Source organism: Moschus berezovskii, chromosome 6, assembly GCF_049115385.1.
Source record: "Moschus berezovskii isolate FMDL1 chromosome 6, NW_MosBer_1.0, whole genome shotgun sequence".
Taxonomy (NCBI): domain Eukaryota; kingdom Metazoa; phylum Chordata; class Mammalia; order Artiodactyla; family Moschidae; genus Moschus; species Moschus berezovskii.
In genome coordinates, this window is record NC_142465.1 from 28640880 (window position 1) to 28653141 (window position 12262).

At 46.3% G+C, this 12262-nt stretch overlaps 1 protein-coding gene across 3 annotated transcripts in view; it reads right to left on the minus strand.

The window, feature by feature from the left end:
• TMCC3 (transmembrane and coiled-coil domain family 3) overlaps positions 1 to 12262 on the minus strand; it is a 285879-nt gene that overhangs the window by 165421 nt on the left and 108196 nt on the right. The window contains exons 1-2 of one of the 3 annotated variants that reach the window (XM_055394544.2): positions 814 to 1093; positions 24 to 144 (exon numbers count right to left, since the gene is read on the minus strand). The exons of the other annotated variants lie outside the window; for them this stretch is intronic. The gene's annotated coding sequence lies outside the window, so the exon portion shown is untranslated. Of the gene's footprint in view, positions 1 to 23; positions 145 to 813; positions 1094 to 12262 lie in introns of those variants that run through there. 3 annotated transcript variants of the gene reach the window in all.

The window sequence follows — 12262 nt, forward strand, 5'->3', positions numbered from 1 at the left end:
GGCAGGGACAACAAGGATTTAACCTTAGGCTGGGGTGTGTCTTTCCACGGTCTGATGCTCCCTGCTCAGGAGGCAGACTTGCTCAGAGAGGTCAAAGCCATTGCCAGCATGAATTATTCATCTGCACACTTGTTTGGAATCCACCTGAGTGGGCAACACAGAAGAGTCATAGCAGAAAAGTGCCAAATGATTACCCCTCCTCCTGCCAGAGTCCCTGGCTCCTGGGCTGGCTTTCTACTGAACATCCAGAGAAAGGTCTTGCTTTCCATATTCAGGTCAAAAGGTTCGCTTGATTTTGTTTTCTGCACAGTCATGGTCAACACTAATGAACTATTTGGTGGTGGTTTAGTCAATAAGTCGTGTCTGGCTGTTTGCAACCCCATGGACTGTAGCCTGCCAGGATTCTCTGTCCGTGGGGTTCTCCAGGCAAGAATACTGGAGTGGTTGCCATTTCCTTCTCCATAGGCTCTTCCAGACACAGGAATTGAACCTGGGTCTCCTGCACTGCAGGCAGATTCTTTACCGACTGAGCTACAAGGGAAGCTCCTAATGACCTATTTGCAGACTGCCAAGGACTCAATGAAATGTTCCCTTGGTATCTCCAATTTTCTTGAAGAGATCTCTAGTCTCTTCCATTCTATTGTTTTCCTCTATTTCTTTGCATTGATTGCTGAGGAAGGCTCAATAAAGGACAGAAATGGTAGGGACCTAACAGAAGCAGAAGATATTAAGAAGAGGTGGCAAGAATACACAGAAGAACTGTACAAAAAAGATATTCACGACCCAGAGAATCATGATGGTGTGATCACTCACCTAGAGCCAGACTCCTGGAATGTGAAGTCAAGCGGGCCTTCGGAAGCAGCACTACAAACAAAGCTGGTGGAGGTGATGGAATTCCAGTTGAGCTATTTCAAATACAGAAAGATGATGCTGTGAAAGTCCTGCACTCAATATGCCAGCAATTTGAAAACTCAGCAGTGGCCACAGGACTGGAAAAGGTCAGTTTTCATTCCAATCTCAAAGAAAGGCAATGCCAAAGAATGGTCAAGTTCAGTTCAGTTCAGTCGCTTAGTGACTGACTCTTTGCGACCCCATGAATCACAGCACGCCAGGCCTCCCTGTCCATCACCAACTCCCGGAGTTCACTCAAACTCATGTCCATCGAGTCGGTGATGCCATCCAGCCATCTCATTCTCTGTCGTCCCCTTCTCCTCCCACCCCCAATCCCTCCCAGCATCAGAGTCTTTTCCAGTGAGTTAACTCTTCCCATGAGGTGGCCAAAGTATTGGAGTTTCACCTTTAGCATCAGTCCTTTCAATGAACACCCAGGATTGATCTCCTTTAGAATGGACTGGTTGGATCTCCTTGCAGTCCAAGGGACTCTCAAGAGTCTTCTCCAGCACCACAGCTCAAAAGCATCAATTCTTCGGTGATCAGTTTTCTTCACAGTCCAACTCTCACCCATACATGACCACTGGAAAAACCATAGCCTTGACTAGACGGGATGGGGAAACAGTGGAAACAGTGTCAGACTTTGTTTTGGGCTCCAAAATCACTGCGGATGCTGACTGCAGCCATGAAATTAAAAGACACTTATTCCTTGGAAGGAAAGTTATGACCAACCTAGATAGTATATTAAAAAGCAAAGACATTACTTTGCCAACCAAGGTCTGTCTAGTCAAGGCTATGGTTTTTCCAGTAGTCATGTATGGATGTGAGAGTTGGACTATAAAGAAAGCTGAGCACTGAAGAATTGATGCTTTTGAACTGCGGTGTTGGAGAAGACTCTTGAGAGTCCTTTGGACTGCAAGGAGATCCACCCACTCCATCCTAAAGGAGATCAGTCCTGGGTGTTCATTGGAAGGACTAATGTTGAAGCTGAAATGCCAATACTTTGGCCACCTGATGTGAAGAACTGACTCACTGGAAAAGACCCTGATGCTGGGAAAGATTGAGGGTAGGAGGAGAAGGGGACGACAGAGGATGAGATGGTTGGATGGTATCACCAACTAGATGGACATAGGTTTGGGTGGACTCCGGGAGTAAGTGATTGACAGGGAGGTCTGGCATGATGTGATTCATGGGGTCGCAAAGAGTCAGACATGACTGAGTGACTGAACTGAACTGAACTGAAGGACTCAATGGGAAAGACCCTGATGCTGGGAAAGATTGAAGGTGGGAGGAGAAGGGGATGACAGGATGAGATGGTTGGATGGCATCACTGACTCGATGGACATGAGTTTGAACAAGCTCCGGGAGTTGGTGATGGTCAGGGAAGCCTCATGCTGCAGTCCACGGGGTCACAAAGAGATGGACACACTGAGTGACTGAATTGAAAGGATGCAGGGTTTCTTTAAGTTAGTTTGTTTGCTGGAATTAGAAATGGTTCAAACTGTGCATTCATTATTCTAAATCAATGTAGAAAGCTCTTAGTGAGCCTAAAGATAATGAGGCTCATTCATTCCATTCTCATCGATACCAACTAAGATAATTTATCAGGTGTTTGTGTGTGCACACATAGGATCTAACATTAAAATCTGAAGACAATCCTTTAAAGATGTTCGTACTTTTTATTTGCCTCTAAATTTACCTGAAGGATAAAATCAAAAGCTAATTAGTTTGCTCCAATGTGGCTCCATTCTGCTTAAGCCTTAAGGAAGATTATGTCTTAGAAGTTAACAATTTCCCTTTGGGCTGGTTGAAAGATGGAAGTCCTGTCTCACCTTAAGACTCTGTAAGTGAACCAGAGTGGCTGGGAGACAGACACGGAGGAGGAACCCAGGAGACTGAAGAAGGAGCTGAAGCAGGAAGATGTAGATTCCCAAGCCGCCTCCCACTGAACGACACAGTGCTCTAGGGCAAGTCGATTTATCTGAGCGTCAGTTTCCCCATCTGTGAAAAGGGATCATACCTTCATCTACCAAGGAGGGACATTGCAGAGATTAAATAAAATGAGAACTAACAGCAGCAACAGCTCATTGAGCGTATGAGTCAGGCACTCTTCTGTGGAAATTACTGCAATGCGCTTTACAAATACCAACTGTAATAACGACTTTATTGTTGGCCTTTACTGACAATTCATAGGGTTTCAATAAGTTTGGAGGACGTGGACAGGTTTCTTCCGCTTTATTCTTAAAATCCCATACTGTTTGAGTACCAAATGTCTTACCTCCCAAATGCCACTTTTGAGTCCATAAGGATCTTTTTCCTGCCTGTCCTCTCTTCAAGGGAGGAGGGGAGAAACTGGACCAGAAGGAAGAGGACAGGGAGCTAATATATATTAATTGAGGCACCTAACTTCCATAGTCAGAAACTTAGCCAAATGTTGGGTGTACAAAGATAATAAATAGGAGTATCATTATGCTTTTTTCCACCTTTGGTATTTGTGGGCTGATGGACTGGCAGCGGCAGGGATTTGGAGGCTAGTGGTGAATGACAAGCGCTACAGCCCCCGCTGGTTGCTGCCAATAAGCCACCCTGAGAAGTCAGGTGGCACCAGAGGCATTTCAGCCTCTACCCTCCAGGGAACAGTTCGGCTGGGCATACACAGGGACGCAAAGGCTCAGCATGCTCATTCGGGCCACCGGCCACTACCAGCCATACGAACCACGCTTCCTGCTCTTCTCAGGGGCCACTTTAAGGAGGAGCTGAAGTGGGGATAGGGCTCTGAAAGACAGAGACCTCCAGACAAAACCAAATTACCTAAACAGCTGATTTCCGTCGTTGGAGGAGACAAAGCTATCGGATTAGAATAAGATTTGGTCTTCCCCTGCTACCCAAGGAGCTCAAATGAAGCCTGGTTCACTCTAGAAAAATAAGTTCCATTTTCTTTGCAAATACAGGTGGTAAGAGTAAATCCAATATTAATATCCTGCAGCCCTCAGACATGCTCTGGGAAAGGTTGTAATTATTTCCTCTGCCTGCAAAGCTTTCCCTCACCTTTTTGCACTCCTCTTCCTAGTTAATAGCTTTTTCAGATGCTTGCTTGGAACAACTTCCTGATGGAAACTTCCCTGGAACAACCTCCCCACCCCCAATCCACATCCCTAAAACTAGGTCAGTGCTCCCCCCTCCCCCCACGGCCAGATTCCCAAGACTGTCCTCATCAAGGCAGGGACCCCCTGTGTTGTAAGGGCTTGTTTATTTATATATTTTTGCCTCTGCAGCCTGTGTAAACTTTTCAAGTCAAGGACTGTGTCTTGTCCACAATTACATTCCTGGTGCCTAACGCAGTGTCTGACAATACATATATGTTCAATACTGATTGACAAGTGACTCACTGATGACCATGCAAGGAATACGTACTCCTTAGGTGTCAATAGTTTGAATGTAGGAAGACAGGGGTCCATCAGGGAACGCCAAGCACAGCACAGAAGGGAGATGAGGAACCTGGGACAAGGCTGGTTAGCAAAGACCATGCTCATTTTGAAAAGGGTCCAGAACTAAAACCATGTTTTTGTGGTTCTGTTTTTAGTGTAACACCATGTACATGAAAACCTGGCGCCTGGCCAAGCTCCACCTCTAACTGGACGTGGGACATGGCTCCAGCTCCTCATCACCTACTCAAGTTTCACTTTCCTGTAATCCCATCATCAGAGCTTCAGGGTTAAGAGACTTCTTTTAATTCTGTATTATACTGAAAATATAAAACAATAAAATGAATCATGCAGGAGTAGAATTTTGGAGTATTTCTTTCTGGGTGCACATAATTATCCTTTTTGTGTTACATATTCTAATGAGGTCCATGCCCGTGGACAGCTGCCCTCTCTGGGCACCTCTGCTTCCCCTGCTTCATCAGCTCCCATTCACTCTAGGGTCCAAAGAGGGCCATGGCATCTGCGGCTGGCTGTTCCCAGGGGCATCAGAGGGTGCTCCTTCACTAGGGCTTTTCATATTTGTTTCTGGTAAGTATTTTGTGACCAGTCTTTTAACTGCTACTTAAATTTGTTTTGTTGAACAAATAAACAAATAAGGGGCTTTCCCTGATGATCCAGTGGTTAAGAATCTGCCTTCCAATGCAGAGCATGGGGGTTCAATCCCTGGTTGGGGAGCAAAGATCCCACATGTCACAGGGCACCTAAGCCTGCACAACGCAACTGCTGAAGCCTGCGCGCTCTCGAGTCCATGCTCCACAGCAAGAGGAACCTGCGTGCCACAGCTAGAGAGAAGCCCTGCGAGCTGCAACTAGAGAAAGCCTGCAGGCCACGACAAAGACCCAATGCACCTAAACAAACGAACAAAAGCATAAACAAGGTGCAGGGAACAGTATAAAGAACCCATATGCCCCTCACCCTTACTTCATATTCTCCCCACACTGTATGTGTGTTGGGAGCGCTTTAAAGCAGACACCGTGTTCAGTTCAGTCAGTTCAGTCGCTCAGTCGTGTCCGACTCTCCGCGACCCCATGAATCACAGCACGCCAGGCCTCCCTGTCCATCACCAACTCCCGGAGTTCACCGTCGGTGATGCCATCCAGCCAACTCATCCTCTCTCGTCCCCTTCTCCTCCTGCCCCCAATCCCTCCCAGCATCAGAGTCTTTTCCAGTGAGTCAACTCGTCTCATGAGGTGGCCAAAGTATTGGAGTTTCAGCTTTAGCATCAGTCCTTCCAATGAACACCCAGGACTGATCTCCTTTAGAATGGACTGGCTGGATCTCCTATCAAATCTTAAACACCGTTTTTAACTCCCTGTGCCCTGAAGCTGCCTCTGGAAGGGACAGAACCTCAGAAACGCGCAGAATGCATAAAGAGGACCAGCGGGTAAAGGCTGCTGGTGGTGGACACTCTCACAGCATCTCGCTGCTGTTTTCCTCGCTGACCTGCAAGAGGGGGAAACCTTCCAAGTAACTGCTTAAAAACACACTCAGCAAACGCCTTTGATCCCTGTGAAAAACTTAGAAGGAGCCAGGCAATTTTCCAAAAGCATCAGACTCCAAACAGTAACACGCCGGGTCAAATGGACATTTCTGCCTGATACCCAGTTATTTCAATTGTCACCTCGCTAGTGACTTAGTCTCCCTGCTTCATTCCACCTGGGTAGTGGAAAGGGCCGCCTAGTTCACGGACTGCCGCTGCCTTCTCTTTTTCCTCACATAAAGAAAGGCGAGTATTAATTACAGGTGTCATGAGAGCAAGTAAGAGCAAGTGATCTTGTCTAGACACAGAGAAGGGGGGCTCTGGGGCCGGGGGCTGAGCTCTGAGCTCTGAATACTGACCATCCAGGGACGGACACACAGACATAACTGGGACTTGCATGCATGCAAAAGCACAAAATGAACGAATGAATCAATTAGTCAAAACTGAAGAGGCTCGAGGCCCAGTGGAAAGAATGCTGGAGCCTGGATCACCCAGGCCAAGTACTGGGAGCAACAAACAACTAAACTAACACCTAAAAAATAACACAGTGCGTTTCAAAAATATACCATCTTCCCTGATGGTCCAGAGGGCTTGGTCCCTGGTTGGGGAACTGGGATCCCACACGCTGCGTGGCATGGCCAAAAAATAAACCCCAAAATATCAACTCAACAAGAGTTACTCTCTTTCTTCAGCTTAACTTCTACATCTTGGTCCTTTGTAGAGTCACTTCTACACAACTAAAATCACAGCATATGGGTAGTTTTATACACACTCCTCCTCACCTAATACACCAAACACATCCCCACATTGTCTGTCTCCCTCAGAATTATTTTACATAGCTGCATGGTTGTAGGTATGCCTATAAATCCAAATGTAATTCTCTGCTCTACTCCTTTCCTCTTTCTTCAGCCATTCATCTTTTGGAAGTGAAGTGAAGTGAAAGTCGCTCAGTTGTGTCTGACTCTTTGCGATCCCATGGACTATAGAGTCCATGGAATTCTCCGGGCCAGAATACTGGAGTGGGTAGCCGTTCCCTTCTCCAGGGGATCTTCCCAACCCAGGGATCAAACCCAGGTCTCCAGCATTGCAGGCAGATTCTTACCAGCTGAGCCAGAAGGTGGAGGGGGGGGCACAAAAACTGCTCTTTTGCCTCATCTTCATCCCCTTCTGCCACAAAGCACTCAACCCCAGAGGCACCCTGCCTCCAGGAACCAGCTTGTGCTTCTGCCGCTATAGGCAACACTCTGCAGCCCACTCTCTGCCTGGCCTATTCCTACCTCTGTGTAAGGGCTCAGATTAAAAGTCACTTATTCCAGGAGCCTTCCCTGACCCTTAACTTGATGACTTAACCCTCTTGATGACCCTCTTAACTTTCTGGACTTCAAGGGTCAAGGTACTCATCACACTCTGTATTGTAACCATGTGTCTAATAGTCTGTTTGATCACTAGAACCAAGCAGAAGCCATTTTTCTGAGTCCAGTTAGCCAAGTGGTCTGGTCTCCCTTGAGCCTCAGTTTCCTCATCTGTGGGAGGGGATAATTACGCAGTCTCTCCCACCATTCACAAGGATGCTGTGAAAATCACATGAGGCAGTATTGCAAAGATTCTTGGTACAGCATGAAGGGCTGTAAGGATGTTGATAATCATTACTGATTATACATCTGTACTTAATTCCAAGAGATTAAAAGCAGCCACATAATTTTAACTTTTTGAGGATCACAGATGAATACATGTACTGAAGGGCTCCCCTGGTGGCTCAGTGGTAAAGAATCCACCTGCCAATGCAGGAGACTTAGATTCAATCCCTGGGTTGGGAAGATACCCTGAAGAGGAAATGACAACCCATTCTTGCCTGGGAAATCCCACACACAGAGGAGTCTGGTGGGCTACAGTCCATGAGTTGCAAAAGAGTTGGACATGACTCAGAGACTGAACAACAACACTTACTGAATGCTTATGGGCACTGTACCAGGCAGTTTATATACATTTTCTCATTGTCTCCTCATGCAAATGAATGGGGTAAGACCTCTTATTATTCTCATTTCTCAGAGGCTCAGAAGACGAAATCATCTTCCTGAGGACACACTGTTATAGAACAGGATGCTAAGAACCCACGTAAGCCTCTCTTCAACAAATGCCCACACTCGTATCCATAGAAAATAGTGCCCACAATTTCCACAAGTTCATGGGTTCCCTAAAGCCCATGTTCTGTGGGCTGAGCCCTTGTTCAAGGCAGAGAAATGAATTCTGCAGAAAAGTTCAAAGATTTACATACCTCGCAGTTCTGGGTGGTTATGAGAATAAAAAGTGTGTCAGCAAGAATTCGAGAGCCTGGGAACAGGTTGTAAATCCTGAGGTCTCACCAGACACTGTTACCTTGGCAATTTAAGTCATTGGATGACTGAAGACTCTTGGCCCAAGAGCCACCGGGCATGAATACTACACTCTGATAAATGAGGTGCCGGGAGAAGCTGATGGTACCAGCTGTCAAACTCCAGCCACTAGCAGCAACAGACAGACACTTCAGGGTATAAATAGTTTCTGAAGACACTCATGGCTTGATGGAGCCCACAAACTGGAAAAGCATTTGCTAAACAGAATGTAAGCGGCCGCAAGGAACCAGAGCGGGAGCAGAAACAGGAGTGTGTCGAACCATCTGGCTTTGGCCTCTTTGATTCATGGGGTCGCAGAGAGTCGGACACGACTGAGCGACTGAACTGAACTGAATCTCAGAAAGGCTTTGGAAACGGTGAGGCATCACCATGGGTGTAAGAAGTGCGTGTGGCTGACACCGAGAAGGGTGAGAGACAGCAGCCTGGCCACCGGGCATGGTGAAACCCATCCCTCTGCAGAAAAATCCCTGGGCCTGTGCCACAAGCCAAAATAAGCAATCAAAACATGCAAGCGATCTCGTGGGCCAGGCTGCATTTTTCAGCATGGCACTGCGTGGGCAAAGCCTCAGAGACCACCTGGGAATGGACTGAGACGAGCCAAATGGTTGCCATGGTGAAGGCTCCCGGAACCAAGGAGCAAAGGCTTAGGGAGTATGTGGCTTTGAGAAAAACAGCCTGCTGAGTAGTGTGAGGTGTGATGGTCCTCACAAAGACACGGGTGGAGACCGGCTGTTGAGGTTCCCTTAGGAGACAGAAAGGGAACGTGGCTGAGGAACTGGTTGAAGCGGGGGTCAGGGAGAGCAGACCGAGGGAACTCCTCACCCCTGAGACCTGTCAAGTGTGGGACTAAGCACACACACAAAGAAAGGAAGCAGACACACACACAAGAAAGGTGCCAAGCAGCCCCCCAGACGCCTCCTTGAAACAAAGTTTGCTTTGCTTTTAACAAAGGGCCTGGGGTTCTCGAGGCAAGAACACTGGAGTGGCTTGCCATTCCCTCCTCCAGTACATAGTGAGGGACAGGGAAGCCTGGTGTGCTGCAGTCCATGGGGTCACAAAGAGTCGGACACAACTTAGCGACTAAACAACTGAACAACAACATCCTCTGTCAGACATTATGTTGGTGCCCCGTAAGTTCAACTTCTATCAGAGCAAAGAGGGAGGAAATAATAGGCCCACACATTCTTATCTTTAATTCTGAGACCCAGAAAGTTTTTTTCTAAGTGTGTGTAAATCAATCACTTAGTAACAAAACTCTGACCCCAAGTGACACATATTTATAGTCTTCCCTTCTAGCTGTAAGTCATACCACAGATATATCAATATGTCTGATCGCAGAGTGCAACCCCAGTCCCACTGGGGTTCTGATGCAATATAATATGTAATAAGCAAAGAATTACCTTTAAAATTTCAGATAACTGATTCTGGACATATATCTCCTTTTCTACACATCAGTAAAAATCAAAGAAATGCTGGATCATTTGGGATCGGATGGATACAATCAAAAAGACATCTGCAAGATCTCATTTAGACTCTTTGAAAGAACGTGGCTTTGAGGCAATTTGTATGTCCTCAAAGGGTCCACGGACAAGCCTATCCTTATGTTCCAGCCCTACTTCAGAGTTTACCTCTGATGATTAATTCTGTGAAACTCTACCTCTGCACCCAGATAAATCCAAAGCAACACCAGGCTTTTCATGTACACAGCAAAGTTCAGAAGATTTTCTACCACAATGGTAAGGATGGGTAAAAAGTCAGCCATTGCCTACTCCTCTCCCAGAAGTGTATGAGCTGAGGACTTGATTCCTTTCGTCTCCAAGGGTCCATGATTTTAGAAGAGGAGTATAAAAAAAGCAAAGTTAAAGATGAGGTGTTTTCTCAAGGATTCAAAGAGTGTTTTCAATGAACAAAGAGACTCCAAGCTTTTCTATCAAAATGATCTGCTTTTCCTGTTTCACAGCAGAAAGATCATTTTGGGCACCTGGGGACAAGGAAAGACTATCCAAAAAAAAAAAAAAAAAAGAGTAAAGATGGTTTATTAACAAAAAGACTCAGATTTAAAATCACCCAGTGCCACTTAAGAGCTGAGGGACCTTGGAAAACTTACATCTGCGACCAAATATCATCTGGAACCTGGAGGAAACGATACTTTCCTCATAGGGTTTTTATGAGGATGGAAAACATTCAATATACGGTAGCTATTATTCTGGTTGCAATTAGATTCTGGAAATTGAACAGGGCCTGGCCTCCCTTCTTATTTCACCAGACTGCCTGGCTCAGCAGAGAGTAGGGAATACTGACTTCACAAGCACAGAGCCAGTGGCTAATAAACACACACAGCAACAAATCACATTGGTAAACCAATCTCCCTCCGCTAATAATTGCTTCCCAGGCTACTGCATTTGCTTTGTTAAAGGAACTCAATAGGTCCTAAGGGCTATGAAACCAAATCTTCTAGAAAGGGTGAGTTTCATCAGAATTAGAGATTCTGTTAAGGGCCTCGTACTATGAGAGGAATCCATTCAAAGCCATCCTTTTTAAAGAAGGCTAAGCATAAAAACCGGAGAAGGCAATGGCAAGCCACTCCAGTACTCTTGCCTAGAAAATCACATGGACAGAGGAGCCTGGTGGGCTGCAGTCCATGGGGTCACTACTAGTCGGACACGACTGAGCGACTTCACTTTCACACATTGGAGAAGGAAATGGCAACCCACTCCAGTGTTCTTGCCTGGAGAATCCCAGGGATGGCAGAGCCTGGTCGGCTGCCATCTATGGGGTCGCACAGAGTTGGACACGACTGAAGCGACTTAGCAGCAGCAAGCATAAAAACAGTCCATCCTAAAGGAAATCAGTCATGAATATTCATTGGAAGGACTGATACTGAAGCTGAAACTCCCATACTTTGGCCCCCTGATGCGAAGAACTGACTCATCTGAAAAGACCCCGATGCCGGGAAAGATTGAAGGTGGGAGGAGAAGGGGACGACAGAGGATGAGATGGTTGGATGGCATCACCGACTCAATGGACATGAGTTTGAGTAAACTCCAGCAGTTGGCGATGGACAGGGAGGCCTGGAGTGCTGCAGTCCATGGGGTCACAGAGTCAGACATGACTGAGTGACTGAACTGAACTGAAGCAAAAACACGCACCTAAGTAACTTGTCTGAGGCTTATCTTACACCCTCCCCTCAACCAATCCTTTCAGGTGACAAACATTTACTGAGATGCACTATGTACCATATTAAGTGCTGGGGCACAAAAATGAAAAGATATGGCCCCTTCCCCTCAAAGAATTCAGGCTTGCAGGTGAGATGTTTGCGTGAATCAGTTAGGACGGTACATGCTGTCAGTGCTAATGAGAAACACAGGTTTATAAGTGGACTATCTCAAACAAACAAAGATCTTTGTGTATTTCCTTAACGTAAGATATTTCCATAATGTTGGGATTTTACATAGTGCACATGGGTGACTTTAGAAATTAGGGGAAATAAAAACTTTACAGGAAAAATAAAGAGCTCAATGATGGAACAGCATGACTGATCATCTAACATTCAAACACAGGGGTGAGTGCCAACATTCAGCAAAGAACCAGGACTTTGATGGGACCCATGAGAAGAAAGGAGGGCACCCCATACCACCTGGAGGTAAAAGTGACAAGTCAGGCTCCCCAAGAAAGTGGCATTTAAGGTGAGAGCAGAACTGAGTGACAGTTTGCCAATGAGAGCGCAAACTGGTGTAAGGAAGCACTTTTAGAGAGCAGTCTGGGAATATCCGTCAGTTTTTAAAATGTGCAGGAACTTCCTTGGTGGTCCAGTGGCTAAGACTCTCTGCTCCCCATGCAGGGGGCCTGGGTTCAACCCCTGGTCAGGGAACTCGATCCCACATGCCACAACAAAGACTGAAGATCCCACGTGCCACAGCTGAGACCTGGCACAGCCAAATAAAATAATTTTTTTTTAAAATAAAATGTGTAGCCCCCTCCACTCAGATGTTCCTCTTCTACTGAGATGAATG